The sequence below is a fragment of the Mesoplodon bidens genome (assembly GCF_964165515.1).
Source record: "Mesoplodon bidens genome assembly, contig: HAP1_SCAFFOLD_304, whole genome shotgun sequence".
NCBI lineage: Eukaryota > Metazoa > Chordata > Mammalia > Artiodactyla > Ziphiidae > Mesoplodon > Mesoplodon bidens.
In genome coordinates, this window is record NW_027672087.1 from 329,617 (window position 1) to 344,674 (window position 15,058).

Below are 15,058 nucleotides of genomic sequence, written 5' to 3' on the forward strand. Positions count from 1 at the left end.
AAATAATAGTCTACAAGCCTGCTTTTTAAAATATATATCTAAATGCATTGAATATCTTATATAAAAAGCCAAGAGATAGAGATGAAACAAAATATTAAAAGTAAACATCTCCTTCCCCAAAACCCTAACTCCCTTCCAGTCACGAGGAGAACATCACACAAACCCAAGCTGAGGGACAGTCTATGAAATACGTGAACCAGGACTCTGCAAAATTGTCATTAAGAAAAGGAAAGTCTGGGACTTTCCTGGTGGTGCAGTGGTTAAGAATCCGTCTGCCAATGCAGGGGACACGGGTTCCAGCCCTGGTTTGGGAAGATCGCACATGCGAGAGCAACTAAGCCCGTACGTCACGACTACTGAGCCTGCGCCCTAGAGCCCGCGAGCCACAACTGCTGAGGCCACACGCCGCAACTACTGAAGCCCACGCACTCTAGGGCCTGTGTGCCGCAACTAGTGAGCCCAGCTGCTGCAATTACTGAAGCCCACACACTTAGAGCCCGTGCTCCGCAACAAGAGAAACCACAACAATCAGCAGTCCACGCACCACAACCAAGAGTAGCCCCCACTTGCCACAACCAGAGAAAGCCCGCGCGCAGCAACAAAGACCCAACACAGCCAAATATAAACAATAATAAAAATAAATAAATAAAGGCATCCTCACATAAAAACAAAAGAGGAAATAATGTTTTCAAAAAACAATAACTGGTGGGGCAGTGGTTAAGAGTCCGTCAGCCAGTGCAGGAGACACGGGTTTGAGCCCTCGTCCGGGAAGATCCCACATGCTGCAGAGCAACTAAGCCCATGAGCCACAACTACTCAGCCTGCGCGTCAGGAGCCTGTGCTCCGCAACAAGAGGGGCCGCGGCAGTGACAGGCCCACGCACCACGATGAGGAGTGGCCCCTGCTCGCCGCAACTAGAGAAGGCCCTCGCACAGAAACGAAGACCCAACACAGCCAAAAATAAATAAATAAATAAATAAAAATAAGTACATTTAAAAGGAAAACCTATACATTTCCCTTTCTGCAAATGTAGGTTTTCGAGGCAAGAGTAGAGCCTCAGAAAGAATGTCTGCAAACAGGACAATCACTAGTTCACTAAGTACAAGATGTAGGATACTTTTCAAGAATCCCATCACAGCTAGATAATTGGTCCCGAACCAAAAGTAAATACTGGAAGAAAAATGAAATCAACAGTGTACCACACAGGTGGTAGGCAGACTGGCCTGGACTAAGACATCTTCAGTAATAGATAATAAGGGTGCTGATTTGTAAGCATCATTCTCGTCCCACTGTGGACTTCCTTCTGCGACCGTATAAGGATACCACCAGATCATCTTGAAATCAAGTCATGAAATGTACTTTTATAGTTTTAAAAATCAATTCTTGTCCTTAAATTAACTTTTCTTGTCAGTTTAGTCAGGGTCCTCTATTACTCCTATATCATTCAATCTTATTTGATTAGAGACAGGCTTCAAAAAATAAAAATAAACTGTGATCAAATAGCAGGAACAAACAGTAGTAACTAAAATTTCCTCAATCTAAACTGAAGATGATTTCTGTATCTCTGTCTTTTACATTTGTCTCCATTGGGGCAAAAAATTACGTACCTCATCATTAACTTGGCTGGAATGAATCAGACTGCATTTGTAAAATTTCATAAGACCAATGAGCTGTGCTAAACAGTACCACTATCCACCTGAGCAGAAATTACTATCCATAAGTTTCTTTACAAAACTAACAAAACAAAAATTGAAACAAAAGAAGAACTACTAGAAAAATATTAGAGATTCATTTTTTAAGTCAGGAATTTGCCTTTAGTCAGTAATTTGCCTCATACATTATGATTTTCCCTGTGGAAACCCAGTTATTATCCTGAAAACAAGACCACTTTAGAAAGCAAATGCATCGTGACAAAAGAAAGAAAAGGCAGGTTGATACATTATTAAAATAACTCACACGCCATACCCTGAGGAGTAAGGAAGCCATGGCAGAGCAGGCCCCCTTCTCCTCAATGGACAGCACAGCTGTGGGGAAGACACTGCAGCTAGCAGAAGCGTGTCACACTTCCTCAGGGAGGAAGCAAGTTACAGACCACTCTAGAGAGGGCGCCCATCAACTGATGGCCACGCTCATTACCCAACGTCCAGGCTACCCACAGGCTGACTGCAACCCAACTTTCCCACCATTCCCACAAAGGCCCCAGGAACCGTCAGGCCTCTGAGGCTCTGCCAATGCCCTTCCCCCTACCCAAATATCCTTTCCCTCCTCTCTCCGGAACTCAATCCTGCCCAGCTCTAAATGAACACACCAAGGCCTATTTCCCTAAGAATGCCTCTCTCAAAACCAAAATTTCTTCCTCTAGAATGATCTGCCTCTTACTCATCCATCATTATCTTGGATTAAATACATCATGTAAGATGCCTTATCTGACCAACACAACTAGTTTAGAAATAAGAGTCATGTTTTAGACCATCTATGACATGACATGGCAACCATTCAGCACACTAAAACCATTCAATAAACACTCTAATTGAGTTTCCCAAAGAGTTGACCTAAAATAACCTAAATGCCAAGCATTCCAAGAACCGTCCTGAACCAAATTCACTTCTCATTCGAATGCCAATGTCATACACAGGGATGTTGTATTGTCTTGAAATGTACTTGCCTTTATCCAAAACTAGAATCTCTGATGAATCTATGGGACACACATGTAAAATATTCTGCAAAGTCAAAAAGCTTTATTTATCGTACTGTGCTTAATATTCAGCCAGACCTGCAGTTTTCTCTAAAACTTATACAATTACTGAGTATGCAAGAAGCATTAGAAGAGAGACTAAGTCTATTGAGAAGAAAACTGGAAGCGAAGGTCATCAATCATTTTCTACTTGGAATCATCTCTTTCATAAAGAGGTAAATGCTCCTAAGTTCCAGAATGAATGGAATTCAATACAGCAAAGTAAAATGCTTTCATTACATAAAATAAATATCTTGATGGACCTTCCACCATCTGTTTTAGTAACTTCAATTATAAAAAAACCCCTAAATTTAAGAAAAGTTATATCAACAGCTAAAATTGAGATTTTTTTTCCATCTATTACATTGATTTTCCTGACCCATTTTTGAGAATTCTCAGCATTCTAGATCAAGAATTCCAAATTATTTCTTGAAGAGAGTGAGATTCCTCCCAAGTCATTTAACATGCTTACTAATCAATAAAGATATGAAAAAACAAAAAAAACCATATTTATGAAGCAAGCAAATTATATTAAAACACTGACTTTGAGAAAATGTTTCTGCTTGCCAAGAAAATTTTATTATTATAAAACATTTTCTGTCATTTGTATTTCTTCATTTTCCCTTCAAGATTATCTGTGTAGCCTTGTAAACACATCATAATCCAAAGCAGTTGAGCTTTATTATCAATAAAATGTAAATCAATGCAAGAGAGCCAACTGCATAAATAAAACAAAAGTGTACCGTGCTTCCCTGGTGGAGCAGTGGTTGAGAGCCTGCCTGCCGATGCAGGGGACACGGCTTCGTGCCCCGGTCCGGGAAGATCCCACATGCCGCGGAGCGGCTAGGCCCCTGAGCCATGGCCGCTGAGCCTGCGTGTCCGTAGCCTGTGCTCCACCACGGGAGAGGCCACAAGAGGGAGAGGCCCGTGTACCGAAAAAAAGAAAGCATACCAGCATCATCCCAAGCAGACTACAATATAGCAAGCAGATTATAAAATAATAGTCTACAAGCCTGCTTTTTAAAATATATATCTAAATGCATTGAATATCTTATATAAAAAGCCAAGAGATAGAGATGAAACAAAATATTAAAAGTAAACATCTCCTTCCCCAAAACCCTAACTCCCTTCCAGTCACGAGGAGAACATCACACAAACCCAAGCTGAGGGACAGTCTATGAAATACGTGAACCAGGACTCTGCAAAATTGTCATTAAGAAAAGGAAAGTCTGGGACTTTCCTGGTGGTGCAGTGGTTAAGAATCCGTCTGCCAATGCAGGGGACACGGGTTCCAGCCCTGGTTTGGGAAGATCGCACATGCGAGAGCAACTAAGCCCGTACGTCACGACTACTGAGCCTGCGCCCTAGAGCCCGCGAGCCACAACTGCTGAGGCCACACGCCGCAACTACTGAAGCCCACGCACTCTAGGGCCTGTGTGCCGCAACTAGTGAGCCCAGCTGCTGCAATTACTGAAGCCCACACACTTAGAGCCCGTGCTCCGCAACAAGAGAAACCACAACAATCAGCAGTCCACGCACCACAACCAAGAGTAGCCCCCACTTGCCACAACCAGAGAAAGCCCGCGCGCAGCAACAAAGACCCAACACAGCCAAATATAAACAATAATAAAAATAAATAAATAAAGGCATCCTCACATAAAAACAAAAGAGGAAATAATGTTTTCAAAAAACAATAACTGGTGGGGCAGTGGTTAAGAGTCCGTCAGCCAGTGCAGGAGACACGGGTTTGAGCCCTGGTCCGGGAAGATCCCACATGCTGCAGAGCAACTAAGCCCATGAGCCACAACTACTCAGCCTGCGCGTCAGGAGCCTGTGCTCCGCAACAAGAGGGGCCGCGGCAGTGACAGGCCCACGCACCACGATGAGGAGTGGCCCCTGCTCGCCGCAACTAGAGAAGGCCCTCGCACAGAAACGAAGACCCAACACAGCCAAAAATAAATAAATAAATAAATAAAAATAAGTACATTTAAAAGGAAAACCTATACATTTCCCTTTCTGCAAATGTAGGTTTTCGAGGCAAGAGTAGAGCCTCAGAAAGAATGTCTGCAAACAGGACAATCACTAGTTCACTAAGTACAAGATGTAGGATACTTTTCAAGAATCCCATCACAGCTAGATAATTGGTCCCGAACCAAAAGTAAATACTGGAAGAAAAATGAAATCAACAGTGTACCACACAGGTGGTAGGCAGACTGGCCTGGACTAAGACATCTTCAGTAATAGATAATAAGGGTGCTGATTTGTAAGCATCATTCTCGTCCCACTGTGGACTTCCTTCTGCGACCGTATAAGGATACCACCAGATCATCTTGAAATCAAGTCATGAAATGTACTTTTATAGTTTTAAAAATCAATTCTTGTCCTTAAATTAACTTTTCTTGTCAGTTTAGTCAGGGTCCTCTATTACTCCTATATCATTCAATCTTATTTGATTAGAGACAGGCTTCAAAAAATAAAAATAAACTGTGATCAAATAGCAGGAACAAACAGTAGTAACTAAAATTTCCTCAATCTAAACTGAAGATGATTTCTGTATCTCTGTCTTTTACATTTGTCTCCATTGGGGCAAAAAATTACGTACCTCATCATTAACTTGGCTGGAATGAATCAGACTGCATTTGTAAAATTTCATAAGACCAATGAGCTGTGCTAAACAGTACCACTATCCACCTGAGCAGAAATTACTATCCATAAGTTTCTTTACAAAACTAACAAAACAAAAATTGAAACAAAAGAAGAACTACTAGAAAAATATTAGAGATTCATTTTTTAAGTCAGGAATTTGCCTTTAGTCAGTAATTTGCCTCATACATTATGATTTTCCCTGTGGAAAACCAGTTATTATCCTGAAAACAAGACCACTTTAGAAAGCAAATGCATCGTGACAAAAGAAAGAAAAGGCAGGTTGATACATTATTAAAATAACTCACACGCCATACCCTGAGGAGTAAGGAAGCCATGGCAGAGCAGGCCCCCTTCTCCTCAATGGACAGCACAGCTGTGGGGAAGACACTGCAGCTAGCAGAAGCGTGTCACACTTCCTCAGGGAGGAAGCAAGTTACAGACCACTCTAGAGAGGGCGCCCATAAACTGATGGCCACGCTCATTACCCAACGTCCAGGCTACCCACAGGCTGACTGCAACCCAACTTTCCCACCATTCCCACAAAGGCCCCAGGAACCGTCAGGCCTCTGAGGCTCTGCCAATGCCCTTCCCCCTACCCAAATATCCTTTCCCTCCTCTCTCCGGAACTCAATCCTGCCCAGCTCTAAATGAACACACCAAGGCCTATTTCCCTAAGAATGCCTCTCTCAAAACCAAAATTTCTTCCTCTAGAATGATCTGCCTCTTACTCATCCATCATTATCTTGGATTAAATACATCATGTAAGATGCCTTATCTGACCAACACAACTAGTTTAGAAATAAGAGTCATGTTTTAGACCATCTATGACATGACATGGCAACCATTCAGCACACTAAAACCATTCAATAAACACTCTAATTGAGTTTCCCAAAGAGTTGACCTAAAATAACCTAAATGCCAAGCATTCCAAGAGCCGTCCTGAACCAAATTCACTTCTCATTCGAATGCCAATGTCATACACAGGGATGTTGTATTGTCTTGAAATGTACTTGCCTTTATCCAAAACTAGAATCTCTGATGAATCTATGGGACACACATGTAAAATATTCTGCAAAGTCAAAAAGCTTTATTTATCGTACTGTGCTTAATATTCAGCCAGACCTGCAGTTTTCTCTAAAACTTATACAATTACTGAGTATGCAAGAAGCATTAGAAGAGAGACTAAGTCTATTGAGAAGAAAACTGGAAGCGAAGGTCATCAATCATTTTCTACTTGGAATCATCTCTTTCATAAAGAGGTAAATGCTCCTAAGTTCCAGAATGAATGGAATTCAATACAGCAAAGTAAAATGCTTTCATTACATAAAATAAATATCTTGATGGACCTTCCACCATCTGTTTTAGTAACTTCAATTATAAAAAAAACCCGTAAATTTAAGAAAAGTTATATCAACAGCTAAAATTGAGATTTTTTTTCCATCTATTACTTTGATTTTCCTGACCCATTTTTGAGAACTGTCAGCATTCTACATCAAGAATTCCAAATTATTTCTTGAAGAGAGTGAGATTCCTCCCAAGTCATTTAACATGCTTACTAATCAATAAAGATATGAAAAAACAAAAAAAAACCATATTTATGAAGCAAGCAAATTATATTAAAACACTGACTTTGAGAAAAGGTTGCTGCTTGCCAAGAAAACTTTATTATTATAAAACATTTTCTGCCGTTTGTATTTCTTCATTTTCCCTTCCAGCTTATCTGTGTAGCCTTGTAAACACATCATAATCCAAAGCAGTTGAGCTTTATTATCAATAAAATGTAAATCAATGCAAGAGAGCCAACTGCATAAATAAAACAAAAGTGTACCGTGCTTCCCTGGTGGAGCAGTGGTTGAGAGCCTGCCTGCCGATGCAGGGGACACGGCTTCGTGCCCCGGTCCGGGAAGATCCCACATGCCGCGGAGCGGCTAGGCCCCTGAGCCATGGCCGCTGAGCCTGCGTGTCCGTAGCCTGTGCTCCACCACGGGAGAGGCCACAAGAGTGAGAGGCCCGTGTACCGAAAAAAAGAAAGCATACCAGCATCATCCCAAGCAGACTACAATATAGCAAGCAGATTATAAAATAAGAGTCTACAAGCCTGCTTTTTAAAATATATATCTAAATGCATTGAATATCTTATATAAAAAGCCAAGAGATAGAGATGAAACAAAATATTAAAAGTAAACATCTCCTTCCCCAAAACCCTAACTCCCTTCCTGTCACGAGGAGAACATCACACAAACCCAAGCTGAGGGACAGTCTATGAAATACGTGAACCAGGACTCTTCAAAATTGTCATTAAGAAAAGGAAAGTCTGGGACTTTCCTGGTGGTGCAGTGCTTAAGAAACCGTCTGCCAATGCAGGGGACACGGGTTCCAGCCCTGGTCTGGGAAGATCCCACATGCCGCAGAGCAACTAAGCCCGTACGTCACAACTACTGAGCCTGCGCCCTAGAGCCCGCGAGCCACAACTGCTGAGGCCACACGCCGCAACTACTGAAGCCCACGCACTCTAGGGCCTGTGTGCCGCAACTACTGAGCCCAGCTGCTGCAATTACTGAAGCCCGCACACTTAGAGCCCGTGCTCCGCAACAAGAGAAACCACAACAATCAGCAGTCCACGCACCACAACAAAGAGTAGCCCCCACTTGCCACAACCAGAGAAAGCCCGCGCGCAGCAACAAAGACCCAACGCAGCCAAATATAAACAATAATAAAGATAAATAAATAAAGGCATCCTCACATAAAAACAAAAGAGGAAATAATGTTTTCAAAAAACAGTAACTGGTGGGGCAGTGGTTAAGAGTCCGTCAGCCAGTGCAGGAGACACGGGTTTGAGCCCTGGTCCGGGAAGATCCCACATGCTGCAGAGCAACTAAGCCCATGAGCCACAACTACTCAGCCTGCGCGTCAGGAGCCTGTGCTCCGCAACAAGAGGGGCCGCGGCAGTGACAGGCCCACGCACCACGATGAGGAGTGGCCCCTGCTCGCCGCAACTAGAGAAGGCCCTCGCACAGAAACGAAGACCCAACACAGCCAAAAATAAATAAATAAATAAATAAAAATAAGTACATTTAAAAGGAAAACCTATACATTTCCCTTTCTGCAAATGTAGGTTTTCGAGGCAAGAGTAGAGCCTCAGAAAGAATGTCTGCAAACAGGACAATCACTAGTTCACTAAGTACCAGATGTAGGATACTTTTCAAGAATCCCATCACAGCTAGATAATTGGTCCCGAACCAAAAGTAAATACTGGAAGAAAAATGAAATCAACAGTGTACCACACAGGTGGTAGGCAGACTGGCCTGGACTAAGACATCTTCAGTAATAGATAATAAGGGTGCTGATTTGTAAGCATCATTCTCGTCCCACTGTGGACTTCCTTCTGCGACAGTATAAGGATACCACCAGATCATCTTGAAATCAAGTCATGAAATGTACTTTTATAGTTTTAAAAATCAATGCTTGTCCTTAAATTAACTTTTCTTGTCAGTTTAGTCAGGGTCCTCTATTACTTCTAAATCATTAAATCTTATTTGATTAGAGACAGGCTTCAAAAAATAAAAATAAACTGTGATCAAATAGCAGGAACAAACAGTAGTAAGTGAAATTTCTTCAATCTAAACTGAAGATGATTTCTGTATCTCTGTCTTTTACATTTGTCTCCATTGGGGAAAAAAATTACGTACCTCATCATTAACTTGGCTGGAATGAATCAGACTGCATTTGTAAAATTTCATAAGACCAATGAGCTGTGCTAAACAGTACCACTATCCACCTGAGCAGAAATTACTATCCATAAGTTTCTTTACATAACTAAGAAAACAAAAATTGAAACAAAAGAAGAACTACTAGAAAAATATTAGAGATTCATTTTTTAAGTCAGGAATTTGCCTTTAGTCAGTAATTTGCCTCATACATTATGATTTTCCCTGTGGAAACCCAGTTATTATCCTGAAAACAAGACCACTTTAGAAAGCAAATGCATCGTGACAAAAGAAAGAAAAGGCAGGTTGATACATTATTAAAATAACTCACACGCCATACCCTGAGGAGTAAGGAAGCCATGGCAGAGCAGGCCCCCTTCTCCTCAATGGACAGCACAGCTGTGGGGAAGACACTGCAGCTAGCAGAAGCGTGTCACACTTCCTCAGGGAGGAAGCAAGTTACAGACCACTCTAGAGAGGGCGCCCATCAACTGATGGCCACGCTCATTACCCAACGTCCAGGCTACCCACAGGCTGACTGCAACCCAACTTTCCCACCATTCCCACAAAGGCCCCAGGAACCGTCAGGCCTCTGAGGCTCTGCCAATGCCCTTCCCCCTACCCAAATATCCTTTCCCTCCTCTCTCCGGAACTCAATCCTGCCCAGCTCTAAATGAACACACCAAGGCCTATTTCCCTAAGAATGCCTCTCTCAAAACCAAAATTACTTCCTCTAGAATGATCTGCCTCTTACTCATCCTTCATTATCTTGGATTAAATACATCATGTAAGACGCCTTATCTGACCAACACAACTAGTTTAGAAATAAGAGTCATGTTTTAGACCATCTATGACATGACATGGCAACCATTCAGCTCACTAAAACCATTCAATAAACACTCTAATTGAATTTCCCAAAGAGTTGACCTAAAATAACCTAAATGCCAAGCATTCCAAGAACCGTCCTGAACCAAATTCACTTCTCATTCGAATGCCAATGTCATACACAGGGATGTTGTATTGTCTTGAAATGTACTTGCCTTTATCCAAAACTAGAATCTCTGATGAATCTATGGGACACACATGTAAAATATTCTGCAAAGTCAAAAAGCTTTATTTATCGTACTGTGCTTAATATTCAGCCAGACCTGCAGTTTTCTCTAAAACTTATACAATTACTGAGTATGCAAGAAGCATTAGAAGAGAGACTAAGTCTATTGAGAAGAAAACTGGAAGCGAAGGTCATCAATCATTTTCTACTTGGAATCATCTCTTTCATAAAGAGGTAAATGCTCCTAAGTTCTAGAATGAATGGAATTCAATACAGCAAAGTAAAATGCTTTCATTACATAAAATAAATATCTTGATGGACCTTCCACCATCTGTTTTAGTAACTTCAATTATAAAAAAACCCCGTAAATTTAAGAAAAGTTATATCAACAGCTAAAATTGAGATTTTTTTTCCATCTATTACTTTGATTTTCCTGACCCATTTTTGAGAACTGTCAGCATTCTACATCAAGAATTCCAAATTATTTCTTGAAGAGAGTGAGATTCCTCCCAAGTCATTTAACATGCTTACTAATCAATAAAGATATGAAAAAACAAAAAAAAACCATATTTATGAAGCAAGCAAATTATATTAAAACACTGACTTTGAGAAAAGGTTGCTGCTTGCCAAGAAAACTTTATTATTATAAAACATTTTCTGCCGTTTGTATTTCTTCATTTTCCCTTCCAGCTTATCTGTGTAGCCTTGTAAACACATCATAATCCAAAGCAGTTGAGCTTTATTATCAATAAAATGTAAATCAATGCAAGAGAGCCAACTGCATAAATAAAACAAAAGTGTACCGTGCTTCCCTGGTGGAGCAGTGGTTGAGAGCCTGCCTGCCGATGCAGGGGACACGGCTTCGTGCCCCGGTCCGGGAAGATCCCACATGCCGCGGAGCGGCTAGGCCCCTGAGCCATGGCCGCTGAGCCTGCGTGTCCGTAGCCTGTGCTCCACCACGGGAGAGGCCACAAGAGTGAGAGGCCCGTGTACCGAAAAAAAGAAAGCATACCAGCATCATCCCAAGCAGACTACAATATAGCAAGCAGATTATAAAATAAGAGTCTACAAGCCTGCTTTTTAAAATATATATCTAAATGCATTGAATATCTTATATAAAAAGCCAAGAGATAGAGATGAAACAAAATATTAAAAGTAAACATCTCCTTCCCCAAAACCCTAACTCCCTTCCTGTCACGAGGAGAACATCACACAAACCCAAGCTGAGGGACAGTCTATGAAATACGTGAACCAGGACTCTTCAAAATTGTCATTAAGAAAAGGAAAGTCTGGGACTTTCCTGGTGGTGCAGTGCTTAAGAAACCGTCTGCCAATGCAGGGGACACGGGTTCCAGCCCTGGTCTGGGAAGATCCCACATGGTGCAGAGCAACTAAGCCCGTACGTCACAACTACTGAGCCTGCGCCCTAGAGCCCGCGAGCCACAACTGCTGAGGCCACACGCCGCAACTACTGAAGCCCACGCACTCTAGGGCCTGTGTGCCGCAACTACTGAGCCCAGCTGCTGCAATTACTGAAGCCCGCACACTTAGAGCCCGTGCTCCGCAACAAGAGAAACCACAACAATCAGCAGTCCACGCACCACAACAAAGAGTAGCCCCCACTTGCCACAACCAGAGAAAGCCCGCGCGCAGCAACAAAGACCCAACACAGCCAAATATAAACAATAATAAAGATAAATAAATAAAGGCATCCTCACATAAAAACAAAAGAGGAAATAATGTTTTCAAAAAACAGTAACTGGTGGGGCAGTGGTTAAGAGTCCGTCAGCCAGTGCAGGAGACACGGGTTTGAGCCCTGGTCCGGGAAGATCCCACATGCTGCAGAGCAACTAAGCCCATGAGCCACAACTACTCAGCCTGCGCGTCAGGAGCCTGTGCTCCGCAACAAGAGGGGCCGCGGCAGTGACAGGCCCACGCACCACGATGAGGAGTGGCCCCTGCTCGCCGCAACTAGAGAAGGCCCTCGCACAGAAACGAAGACCCAACACAGCCAAAAATAAATAAATAAATAAATAAAAATAAGTACATTTAAAAGGAAAACCTATACATTTCCCTTTCTGCAAATGTAGGTTTTCGAGGCAAGAGTAGAGCCTCAGAAAGAATGTCTGCAAACAGGACAATCACTAGTTCACTAAGTACCAGATGTAGGATACTTTTCAAGAATCCCATCACAGCTAGATAATTGGTCCCGAACCAAAAGTAAATACTGGAAGAAAAATGAAATCAACAGTGTACCACACAGGTGGTAGGCAGACTGGCCTGGACTAAGACATCTTCAGTAATAGATAATAAGGGTGCTGATTTGTAAGCATCATTCTCGTCCCACTGTGGACTTCCTTCTGCGACAGTATAAGGATACCACCAGATCATCTGGAAATCAAGTCATGAAATGTACTTTTATAGTTTTAAAAATCAATTCTTGTCCTTAAATTAACTTTTCTTGTCAGTTTAGTCAGGGTCCTCTATTACTTCTAAATCATTAAATCTTATTTGATTAGAGACAGGCTTCAAAAAATAAAAATAAACTGTGATCAAATAGCAGGAACAAACAGTAGTAACTAAAATTGCTTCAATCTAAACTGAAGATGATTTCTGTATCTCTGTCTTTTACATTTGTCTCCATTGGGGAAAAAAATTACGTACCTCATCATTAACTTGGCTGGAATGAATCAGACTGCATTTGTAAAATTTCATAAGACCAATGAGCTGTGCTAAACAGTACCACTATCCACCTGAGCAGAAATTACTATCCATAAGTTTCTTTACATAACTAAGAAAACAAAAATTGAAACAAAAGAAGAACTACTAGAAAAATATTAGAGATTCATTTTTTAAGTCAGGAATTTGCCTTTAGTCAGTAATTTGCCTCATACATTATGATTTTCCCTGTGGAAACCCAATTATTATCCTGAAAACAAGACCACTTTAGAAAGCAAATGCATCGTGACAAAAGAAAGAAAAGGCAGGTTGATACATTATTAAAATAACTCACACGCCATACCCTGAGGAGTAAGGAAGCCATGGCAGAGCAGGCCCCCTTCTCCTCAATGGACAGCACAGCTGTGGGGAAGACACTGCAGCTAGCAGAAGCGTGTCACACTTCCTCAGGGAGGAAGCAAGTTACAGACCACTCTAGAGAGGGCGCCCATCAACTGATGGCCACGCTCATTACCCAACGTCCAGGCTACCCACAGGCTGACTGCAACCCAACTTTCCCACCATTCCCACAAAGGCCCCAGGAACCGTCAGGCCTCTGAGGCTCTGCCAATGCCCTTCCCCCTACCCAAATATCCTTTCCCTCCTCTCTCCGGAACTCAATCCTGCCCAGCTCTAAATGAACACACCAAGGCCTATTTCCCTAAGAATGCCTCTCTCAAAACCAAAATTACTTCCTCTAGAATGATCTGCCTCTTACTCATCCTTCATTATCTTGGATTAAATACATCATGTAAGACGCCTTATCTGACCAACACAACTAGTTTAGAAATAAGAGTCATGTTTTAGACCATCTATGACATGACATGGCAACCATTCAGCTCACTAAAACCATTCAATAAACACTCTAATTGAATTTCCCAAAGAGTTGACCTAAAATAACCTAAATGCCAAGCATTCCAAGAACCGTCCTGAACCAAATTCACTTCTCATTCGAATGCCAATGTCATACACAGGGATGTTGTATTGTCTTGAAATGTACTTGCCTTTATCCAAAACTAGAATCTCTGATGAATCTATGGGACACACATGTAAAATATTCTGCAAAGTCAAAAAGCTTTATTTATCGTACTGTGCTTAATATTCAGCCAGACCTGCAGTTTTCTCTAAAACTTATACAATTACTGAGTATGCAAGAAGCATTAGAAGAGAGACTAAGTCTATTGAGAAGAAAACTGGAAGCGAAGGTCATCAATCATTTTCTACTTGGAATCATCTCTTTCATAAAGAGGTAAATGCTCCTAAGTTCTAGAATGAATGGAATTCAATACAGCAAAGTAAAATGCTTTCATTACATAAAATAAATATCTTGATGGACCTTCCACCATCTGTTTTAGTAACTTCAATTATAAAAAAACCCCTAAATTTAAGAAAAGTTATATCAACAGCTAAAATTGAGATTTTTTTTCCATCTATTACATTGATTTTCCTGACCCATTTTTGAGAATTCTCAGCATTCTAGATCAAGAATTCCAAATTATTTCTTGAAGAGAGTGAGATTCCTCCCAAGTCATTTAACATGCTTACTAATCAATAAAGATATGAAAAAACAAAAAAAACCGTATTTATGAAGCAAGCAAATTATATTAAAACACTGACTTTGAGAAAAGGTTTCTGCTTGCCAAGAAAATTTTATTATTATAAAACATTTTCTGTCATTTGTATTTCTTCATTTTCCCTTCCAGATTATCTGTGTAGCCTTGTAAACACATCATAATCCAAAGCAGTTGAGCTTTATTATCAATAAAATGTAAATCAATGCAAGAGAGCCAACTGCATAAATAAAACAAAAGTGTACCGTGCTTCCCTGGTGGAGCAGTGGTTGAGAGCCTGCCTGCCGATGCAGGGGACACGGCTTCGTGCCCCGGTCCGGGAAGATCCCACATGCCGCGGAGCGGCTAGGCCCCTGAGCCATGGCCGCTGAGCCTGCGTGTCCGTAGCCTGTGCTCCACCACGGGAGAGGCCACAAGAGTGAGAGGCCCGTGTACCGAAAAAAAGAAAGCATACCAGCATCATCCCAAGCAGACTACAATATAGCAAGCAGATTATAAAATAATAGTCTACAAGCCTGCTTTTTAAACTATATATCTAAATGCATTGAATATCTTATATAAAAAGCCAAGAGATAGAGATGAAACAAAATATTAAAAGTAAACATCTCCTTCCCCAAAACCCTAACTCCCT